The sequence below is a fragment of the Trichechus manatus genome, unplaced genomic scaffold, assembly GCF_000243295.1.
Source record: "Trichechus manatus latirostris isolate Lorelei unplaced genomic scaffold, TriManLat1.0 scaffold00087, whole genome shotgun sequence".
Lineage (NCBI taxonomy): Eukaryota > Metazoa > Chordata > Mammalia > Sirenia > Trichechidae > Trichechus > Trichechus manatus.
In genome coordinates this window covers 7,024,561-7,034,299 of record NW_004444023.1, presented here as the reverse complement: position 1 = coordinate 7,034,299, position 9,739 = coordinate 7,024,561, and positions in this window count along the sequence as shown.

Sequence of the window (9,739 nt, the reverse complement as noted above, 5' to 3'; positions counted from 1 at the left end):
CTCATAGCGACAGAGTACACTGCCCCATAGGGTTTCCTAGGCCGAAATCTTTACCAGAACAGATAACCAAGTCTTTTCTCCAGCAGAGCTGCTGGTGGGTTCGAACTGCCCACCTCTTGGTTAGCAGCCAAGTGGTGGCATCACTAGGGTTTGAGGGGGGATGCAGACCACAGCAGGTGACACTGTCAGATTAGGTGACACTAAAATGATTGCCTATAAAATTATTGTGCAGTGTTTCCACAGAAATTATTTTTTATAAAAATAACTGCAGTTATAACAACAAAAACATTTTTCGTAAGCACAGCTTACGTGCATCAGTGTACCAACAAGACTAAAACTCTATGCTAATTTACTTCTTGAACCTTCTAATGCGCTAGGGTCAGAGCTGTTGTTATTACCCAGTTACAGTGAAACTTTGAATCACGTGGTTTCGTCTGCACAAGCTACAAGCACAGGCTGTTGTTTTCGTTGCTACTGCAGGAATTCTGAACGGTCTGGTACAGGAGGAGGTCCATGGAGGGGCGGGGTGACACCGTGAGTTACTATGCTGAGAGACACCAACGCTAGTGACATCACTGCAGCCGAGGGCTTAACCATTGCGCAACCAGGACTCCTTACATTTGTAAAACTTCACAAAAATAAATAAAAACAAATGAAGTACAGTTCTAATCTGAAACACATGGGGTCGCTACAATCTGCTTAAATTAAAGCAAACTAACAAAATCAGAAATACGAGCAGGATACAAAAGATCATTGTTATAATTCAAATGAGTCTGAATGTTCTAGCCTATAAAAAGAGAAAGGAAAAGAATTAACAGGTACAAAAATTCACATATATAAAGAGATCCTAAAATGATTAAGAAAAAGATAACATAAAATAGAAAAATTAACTGAAATGAATGAACAAGCAATTTATACGATAAGAAATCTAATTTTTTTTTTTTACCCTTAAGAACGGCAAAGATTAAAAGACTGGTGAGGTTATGAGGAAATAGGCATTCTAAAAGACAGCCTTTCTAAGTATGTTGTGTTTGTTTTTTTATATGCAAAGGAAGGGTAATATTAATGTCCACCATCTACAGCTTTTGAGAGTATTAAATGTGATAATTCAGTTATCAAGCATGGCATAAATCCCTGTTTAAAACACGTGCATACACTTAACAAGTACTAGCTATTAGTTTTATGTGGACATCTTTGTGGAGAGGGTGGATATCAGCATGTAAATTGTATTCATTAATAGGATATTTTTGGACAATAATTTGGAATTGTCTCTCCAATTCAAATTTTTCATTCTCTTTGACTCAGCAATTCAAATTCTAAGAATTTATTTCGTAGAAATTATCTTTGTGAAAACATTTGATTTGAGGGCCCATAAGATAAAACCTACTGAAATTTCAACAAACACTTTCTGGTCTTTCATTCCCTGGATGCCACCACCTACCTTCTTGGTCAACAAGGAGCCCTGTTGGCCCAATGGTTAATTCTGTTGCCAACCGAAAAGTCAACCGTGGAATCCACCAGAGGCTCCGCAATAGAAAGACCTGGATTCTGCTCTCGTAAAGATTACAGCCTAGGGTTTGAAACCCCATCGGGCAGTTCTACTCTGTCCTACAGGGTCGCTTGTGAGTTGACCAAAAAGCAAACCAAACCTGTTGCCATCGAGTAGATTCCAACTCACTGTGACTTCCCCATAATTTCCAACGAGAGGCTGGTGGATTCGAGCTGCTGACCTACTGGTTAGCAGCCAACCTCTTAATCACTATGCCACCAGGGCTCCATATGAGTTAATGGCACACAACACCACCACCTTGGTCAACAGCAAAGCCCTGCCCACTACTAGTTCCCCCCTAATATTCCTTGGTGGTATAGTGGTTAAGAGCTATGGCTGCTAACCAAATGGTCGGCAGTATGAATCCACCAGCCGCTCCTTGGAAACCCTATGGGGTAGTTCTACTCTGTCCTATAGGGTCAACTATGAGTCGGAATCACTCGTTGGCAAAGGGTTTTATTCCTTTTATCCTTCAGTCAGTTGATGTCACTCAACTCCTAATCCCCCTGGAGCTCTCTGCCTTCTCTATGACTCCAGTGAGGCATGCTGCTTCCCTCGCACTAACTGGCTGCTCCAAAGCCTCTACTGTTCTCTAGACGCATTCGCGGAGGTACCCCGTCCCCTGCTCCCCACTCCCTAAAGGACAGTTCCATTTATTGTACAGATGTGTACAATTTCTTTAAGACGACCGCGCCCATTGTATTGCTTTACGGCTTCATTCGTACAAGCCGCACGATGAAGGCGGCCATCTTTGGGCTTCTTTCGTCATACTGAAGGGGATTGGACACGCAGTCCGCGGAGACGGCGTAAAGCAAGCGCATCGCTTTTTGCGACACTTGCGATGGAGTCAACGCCTACAAAAATGAAGCTACTTGAAAAACAAACCAAACCGTTGCGATCGAGTGGATTCCGACTCATTGCTACCTTGGGTCGCAAAAAAAGGTTGTACGGCTTATCTTCCAAGATGGCGGCTCCCACTTAAATCAGCTGAAAGGGCGCGGCCGTACTGTCTTATAGGGTCTTTGTCTAAAAAAAACCCAAAAGCCGAGTGGAAGCCCCATATCTGGAAGCCCTGGGGTGGTAGTTGGCAGCCTGCAGACTCGGATGCTACAGAGGTTAAGTTTGACAAGTGAGGTGGGGCAGCAAAGTTAGTGAATCTAAAGCGGAAATAATGGACCGGGGCTATTTCAACCTAGCTGGTACGCGAAGGATCTTTTAACTAGTCTGAGTTTTGCGTTCTGGTAGCAGAATCAGGTTGAACTAGGTTTGTGGAAGTTTGTGCACATCTGGAGTTAGCGATGGAGGAGGGCTATGAGGAGTCTGAGAGGAGAAAGCCCTTGGGGGAGGGGGATAATTCCTTGACTGAGGGAGAGGGACGGTCAGGAATGGCGCCAGACTAGGGATGGTCTGAGATTATGGTACCTTCAGAAGGTGGTTAGTGCTTAGTGCGCCTTTGGGAGGAGGTCAGTGACTGGGGCGGTCTTGGAGGCAGATCAGTGATTGGTGTGATCTAGAGGTGGGTCAGGGATTGTTATGTTCTTGGTAGGGATAGGTCAGGGATGGGGTGGCCTACGGGGAAAGATCATTGATTGAGGGTACGTGGTGGGAGGTCAGTAATTGGGGTGTCACTGAAAGTACGTCAGTGCTTCAGGTCTTCTGGGGGAAGGTCAGTTCTTGGGATGGCTTGGGGGAATGTCAGTGACTCAAGCATTCTCAGAGGGAGATCAGTGATTGGGACTCCTTGGGGGAGAAGTCAGTAATTAGGACAATTGTGGGTTGTCAGTGATTTGATTGACGTTGTGGAAGGCCAGTGATTGGGTGTCCTTGGGCCCCTGGGGGAAAGTCAGTGATTGGGAGGAACTTGGGATGTTAGTGATTGTGGTGTCCTTGGAGAGGGGACCAGTGTTTGGGGCACCTTCAGGGAAGGTCAGTGATCTGGGGTCCCTGTGGAAGGTAAATGATTAGCGCATCCTTTGGGAGGTCAGTGATTGCAGAGTCATTGGGGTGGTCAGTTAATGGGGTGACCTTGGAGTGAGATCAGTACTTGGAACAGATTTTGGTGGTTGTCTTTGGGGATTTCCAGTGGTCACTTAGAGTCATGGGGTCTGGGTGTTTGAGGTGGGGTTTGGGTCTAGATAGGCCAGTGATAGTTCCCCTGGAAAACTCAATACTAGAGTGAACCGGGCTGGCCCGTGTGACCCGTATTTTGGGTATGGTGTGGGCAGGCATTGATTCCCAAGAGGTTTGTGGGGATTGGAGTTTGGGAGACCTTTGGTTTTTGGAGGCCACTGGGGTTTGAAGACCCATTTTTGGGTAATGGGAACCAGCTACTCATAGATAAAATTAGCGCCTTCTAAAAAAAAAATTAGTGCTTTCTTTAAAACCTGCTTTCCAATCTCCTTTATTCTCTGAGTGACCCCCTCCTCTCACTATCCTCACAACAATGAAAAGTGCTTTGAAATGATCAAAATCCAAACAAATTTTAAGCAAAATACTTATTATCAAAGGTGTTATGTCTGGTCCTTTGGTTCCTAAATGTATAGCATATTTCTCTGGAATCTTGCTAAATGAATAATTTCTTTTATAAGGATCAGCATAAAGCTGGTTCCTGTGAGGTAGAAGTTAAAGCTGTCCCAAATGTCCAACTCCAAACTGCTGCACCACTCCATCAACTCTAACATCAACTACTCCCCCTCCCCTCAGTACCCTTCCTTCAGTCTTTGGGTTCAGTAATTCACTGCAATGTCTCACAGAACTCACAAACCATACTTACATTTAAGTGGTTTTTTAGGGAAGTAAATGAATAATTTCTTTTATAAGGATCAGCACAAAGCTGGTTCCTATGAGGTGGAGGTTAAAGATGTCCCAATTGTCCACCTTTTCCAAGTTGCTGTACCACTCCATCATCTCTAATGTCAACTACTGCTCTTCCCCTCAGTACTCTCCCTCCCATCTTTGGGTTCCATAATGCACTGCAACGTCTCACAGAACTCATGAACCATGTCAGGGAAGTGGCTTATACATTTGTGGAGGCTGGCATAGACTTCTCCTGACCTGCATGGCTGCAGGGGCTGACTGACCCAGCAGACTACAGGCTACTGGCTCACGAGGCTATGGAAGCTGGTGAAGCAGGTCAGATGATAGGCCACCAGCCCCTGGGGATGCAGAAGCCGGCAAATCCCAGAGTTGGCAGGTCAGACAGAAGGCTGCTGACTCAGGTCCCAAGAACCAGAGGTCAGACAAACAGGAACCAGATGCCAGATCCAGAGAGAGAGAGAAAGAGCCCCGCCAGGACACCCACATAATATACCTTGGATGCAGGCCACCCCCCAGGAAATGGTGTAACTTGAGTAAGGGTGGGGCTTGAGTCACGCATTCCTGCAAGGCTGTGAATCACCATACACCCCTCACCAATTCTGCCTCATTAATATGTAGAGGTTAGAATTTACAACACACAAAATGGAGGATAATTACATCAAATCACAAAATGGAGGACAACCATACAATACAGGGTATCATGGCTTAGTCAAGTTGACCCAACCATCACAGGTTCCAAATCCCTTATTTGCATAGTCCCACTCAATCATAGTGTGTGAGTCACAAAGACCATGGTTAGAAGGGCCATTTTAAGTAATTCATTGCACTGCAGGAAGTAACAAGGTACCACTCAGGATCAGGAACAGCTCAGAAGTAACAAGAACAACTCAGGATACAGTTTTTGATCAGGACAGTTCTTTTCAGCCTCTGCTACCAGGCCCTACTGGGGGCCTTCTCTGGCAAGTGTTACAACTCTTAGCTTTGTGGGTCCTGCCATCTTGTGCTGCTATCTTGCTACTGTGGTGCAGCCATCTCTCGCGGTTTTTTATGTTACAGCTCCTCCTTCTCTCTCCGTGTTTCCCTTTAAGCCTAGCGGGATGGCAAAACTGATCAATTCCATCGTTAACATTCCATACACCTTATTTGCATGATCCCACCCACACAAGTGTGCCACGCACCTTATTTACATTATTAGCAAGTTATCCAATCCTCTTGGTTATTTGATGGAACTTAAAAAGACTATAGCTAGAAGGGCCATATTAAGTAATTCACTGTACTGCAGTAATTTGTACAGATTTTTATATTGTAAGACAGTAAGTAGTTCTCAACCAGGGGCAGTTTTGCCCAACGGGACATTTGCCAATGCTTGGAGATAGTTTTGTTTGGCACACCTGGGAATTCCTATGGGATTCTAGTGGGAAAAGGCCAGGGAAGCTGCAAAACACCCTGCAATGCACAGGATATGCCCACAGCCAAGAATTATCCAGCCCAAAATGTTAATAGTGACAAGATTGAGAAACCCTGTTCTAAAGATAAAACTAGTGACTGTTTACAAATTCTGACCAATTGCTGCCAAGACCATTCTATGGCTAATTCTACTCCTTAAAACTTCTATTTATATCTTCCAAAATCAACCCGTTGACATAGAGTTGATTCTGATTCGTGGTGATCCCCATATGTCACAGAGTAGGACTGAGCTCCATAGGTTTTCTTGGCTATAATCTTTACGAGAGCAGATTGCCAGACCTCTTTTCCACGGTGTCACTGGGTGGGTTTGAACCACCAACCTTTTGGTTACTAGTCGAGTGCAAACTGTTTGTACCACCCAGGGACCTCTTCTGAAACCTCCCCGTTTTGAGATGCCTGATGCTTTCCCCTCGTGTGTGATCTCCCTTGCTGCTGCAAATAATGGATATTTTATTTGATATCCCTATTATCAGAACAGCTCTCTTTTGGTTAATAATTGCATGGTTTATACTTGGAGCCCTGGTGGCATAGAGGTTAAGAGCTACGGCTGCTAACCAAAAGGTCAGCTGTTTGAATCTACCAGTCACTCCTTGGAAACCCTATGGGGCAGTCCTACCCTGTCCTACAGGGTCACTATGAGTCAGAACTGACTTGACGGCAATGGGTTGGTTTTTGGTTTTGGTTTATACTTTAATACATTTTTTTCCTGCCCTCTTTTTTAGATTTGTCTTTAGAAAGATAGATTCTGGTTTTGGTTTCCAATCTGATACTCTGTCTTTAAATAGATGAATTGAATCTATTTATATTTATGGTTATTACTGGTATATTTTGACTTGCTTCTACCACCTTTTCAATTTTCTATACTTTTTGTCTCCTTTTCCCCTTCTTCCTCTGCTATCTGTTGGACTAATAAAGTTTTCTATATTCCTTTTTATTCCCCGTTGCATGCTTGGAAACTGTAGTGTGAGTTTCAATGATTTAAGTGGTTACTGTAATGTTTCTAATATAAGTTAGTGAAATTTGTTGTTGTTATTAGTTGCCATTGAGTTGGCTTCCACTCATGGTGACCCTGGAAGGTCCTGTGCCATCTTCACTGTTGTTGGTATGTACAAGTTCATTGTGGTGGCCACTGTGTGTTTTGAGTGCCTTCCAACATAGGGGGCTCATTTTCCACCACTATTTTGGACAATACTCTGTTGTGATCCATAAGGTTTTCATTGGCTAATTTTTTAAATTTTTATTTTATTGTTCTTTAGGTGAAAGTTTACAGTGCAATTAGTTTCTCATTCAAAAATTTATACACAGATGGTTTTGCGATATTGGTTGCAATCCTTACAATGTGTCAGCACTCTCCCCCTTTCCACCCCAGGTTCCCTGTGTCCGTTCGTCCACTTTTTCTGTCCCTTCCTGCCTCCTCGTCTTTGCTTTGGGAAGGTGTTGCCCATTTGGTCTCATACTTAATTGAACTAAGAAGCACATTCCTCCCTTGTGTTATTGTTTGTTTTTATAGGCCTGTCTAATCTTTGGCTGAAAGGTGGACTTCGGGAATGGCTTCAGTTCTGAGTTAGCAGGGTGTCGGGGGCCCATAGTCTTGGGGGCTCCTTCAGTCTCTGTCGGACCAGTAAGTCTGGTCTTTTTTGTGAATTTGAATTTTGTTCTACATTTTTCTCCCACTCTGTCCAGGACCCTCTGTTGTGATCCCTGTCAGAGCTGTCGGTGGTTGTAGCCAGGCACCATCTAGTTCTTCTGGGCTCAGACTTATGGAGGCTGTGGTTTATGTGGTCCATTAGTCCTTTGGACTAATATTTTCCTTGTGTCTTTGTTTTTTTTCACTTTCTTTTGCTCTGGATGTGATGAGACCAATAGATGTATCTTAGGTGGACGCTCGCAAGCTTTTAAGGCCCCAGGCGATACTCACCAAAATAGAATGTAGAACATTTTCTTTATGAACTATGTTATGTCAATTGACCTAGATGTCCCCGGAGACTGTGGTCCCTAGCCCTCAGCCCCAGAAACTTGGTCCCTCAAGGTGTTTGGATGTGTATAGTAAGCTTCTATTACTTTGCCTTGGTCAAGTTGTGCTGTTTCCCCTATATTGTGTGTTCTCTTTTACGTCACCAAAGTTAACACTTGTCTACTGTCTAGTTAGTCATTTCCCCTCCCTAACCCTCCCCACCCTTGTAACCATCAAACATTTTTTTCTGTGTGTAAACTTTTTCTTGAGTTTTTTTAAATAGTGATCTCATACAATATTTGTCCTTTTGTGATTGACTTATTCCACTCAACAGATTCATCCATTTTGTAAGATGTTTCACAGATTCATCCTTGTTCTTTATTGTTGGTAGTATTCTATTGTGTGTATGTATGATAATTTGTTTATCCATTCATCTGTTGATGGGCATTTAGGTCGTTTCTATCTTTTTACTGTTGTGAATAATGCTGCAATGAACACGAGTGTGCATATGTCTGTTTGTGTGACCGCTCTTATTTCCCTAGGATATATTCCTAGGAGTAGGATTGCTGGATCATATTATATTTTTATTTCTAGATTTTTAAGAAGGTGCCATATCGTTTTCCATAGTGGTTGTACCCTTTTACATTCCCACCAGCGATGCATAAGACTTTGAATCTTCCTGGAACCTCTCCAACATTTGTTATTTTCTGTTTGTTTGTTTTTTATTAGTGCCAGTAATGTCGAGTGTGATGATATCTCATTGTAGTTTTGATTTGCATTTCTCTAATGGCTAATCGTCGTGAGCATTTCCTCATGTGTCTGTTAGCCACCTGAATGTCTTCTTTGGGAAGTGTCTGTTCATATCCTTTGCCCATTTTTAAATTGGATTATTTGTCTTTTTGTTGTTGAAGTTTGAAGTATTTTATAGATTTTAGAGATTAGATCCTTGTTGGATATGTTGTAGCCAAAAATTTCCTCCCAGTCTGTAAGTTCTCTTTTTATTCTTGGTGAAGTCTTTTGATGAGCATTAGTGTTTAATTTTTAGGAACTCCCAGTTATCTAGTTTATCTTCTGGTATTTGTGCATTGTTAGTTATGGCCTAACATTGTCCCTATTTTTTCTTCCATGATTTTATCATTTTAGTTTTTATATTTAAGTCTTTGATCCATTTTGAGTTAGTTTTTGTGTAAGGTGTGAGGTATGGGTCCTGTTTCATTGATTTTACAGATGGACATCCAATTTTGCCAGCACCATTTGTTAAAAAGACTGTATTTTCCCCTATTTAATGGACTTTGGTCCTTTGTCAAAAATCAGCTGACCATAGGTGGATGGATTTACGTCTGGGTTCTTGATTATGTTCCATTGGTCTATGTGTCTGTTGTTGTACTAGTTCATTGGCTAATTTTTGAAAGTGGACCTCTAGGCCTTTCTTCCTAGTCTATCCTAGTCTGGAAGCTCCACTGAAACCTGTTCACTATGGGTGACCCTGCTAGTATTAGAAATATCAGTGGCATAGCTTCCAGCAACATAGCAACATGAAAGCCACCACAGTACAAGAAACAGACTGGTGGCTGGTGATAATTAAATTTAACATGATTCAATTTTCTATCCTCACAAACTTCTGCAATCAACTTATCCCCAAAAGGGTTATTGTCATCAATAGTTTGTTTCACCTTTCGCCTTCTTTAAGAGTATATGTATACGTGTGTGTATAGGTTGTTGTTGTTAGGTGCTGTCGAGCCGGTGCCGACTCATAGTGATCCTATGTATAACAGAACAAAACACTGCCCGGTCCTGCGCCATCCTCACAATCTTTATGTTTAAGCCCTTTGTTGAAGCCACTGTTTCAGTCCATCTCATTGAGGATATTCCTCTTTTTTGCTGACTCTCTACTTTACCAAGCATGATATCCTTCTCCAGGGACTGGTCCCTCCTGATAACATGTTCAAAGT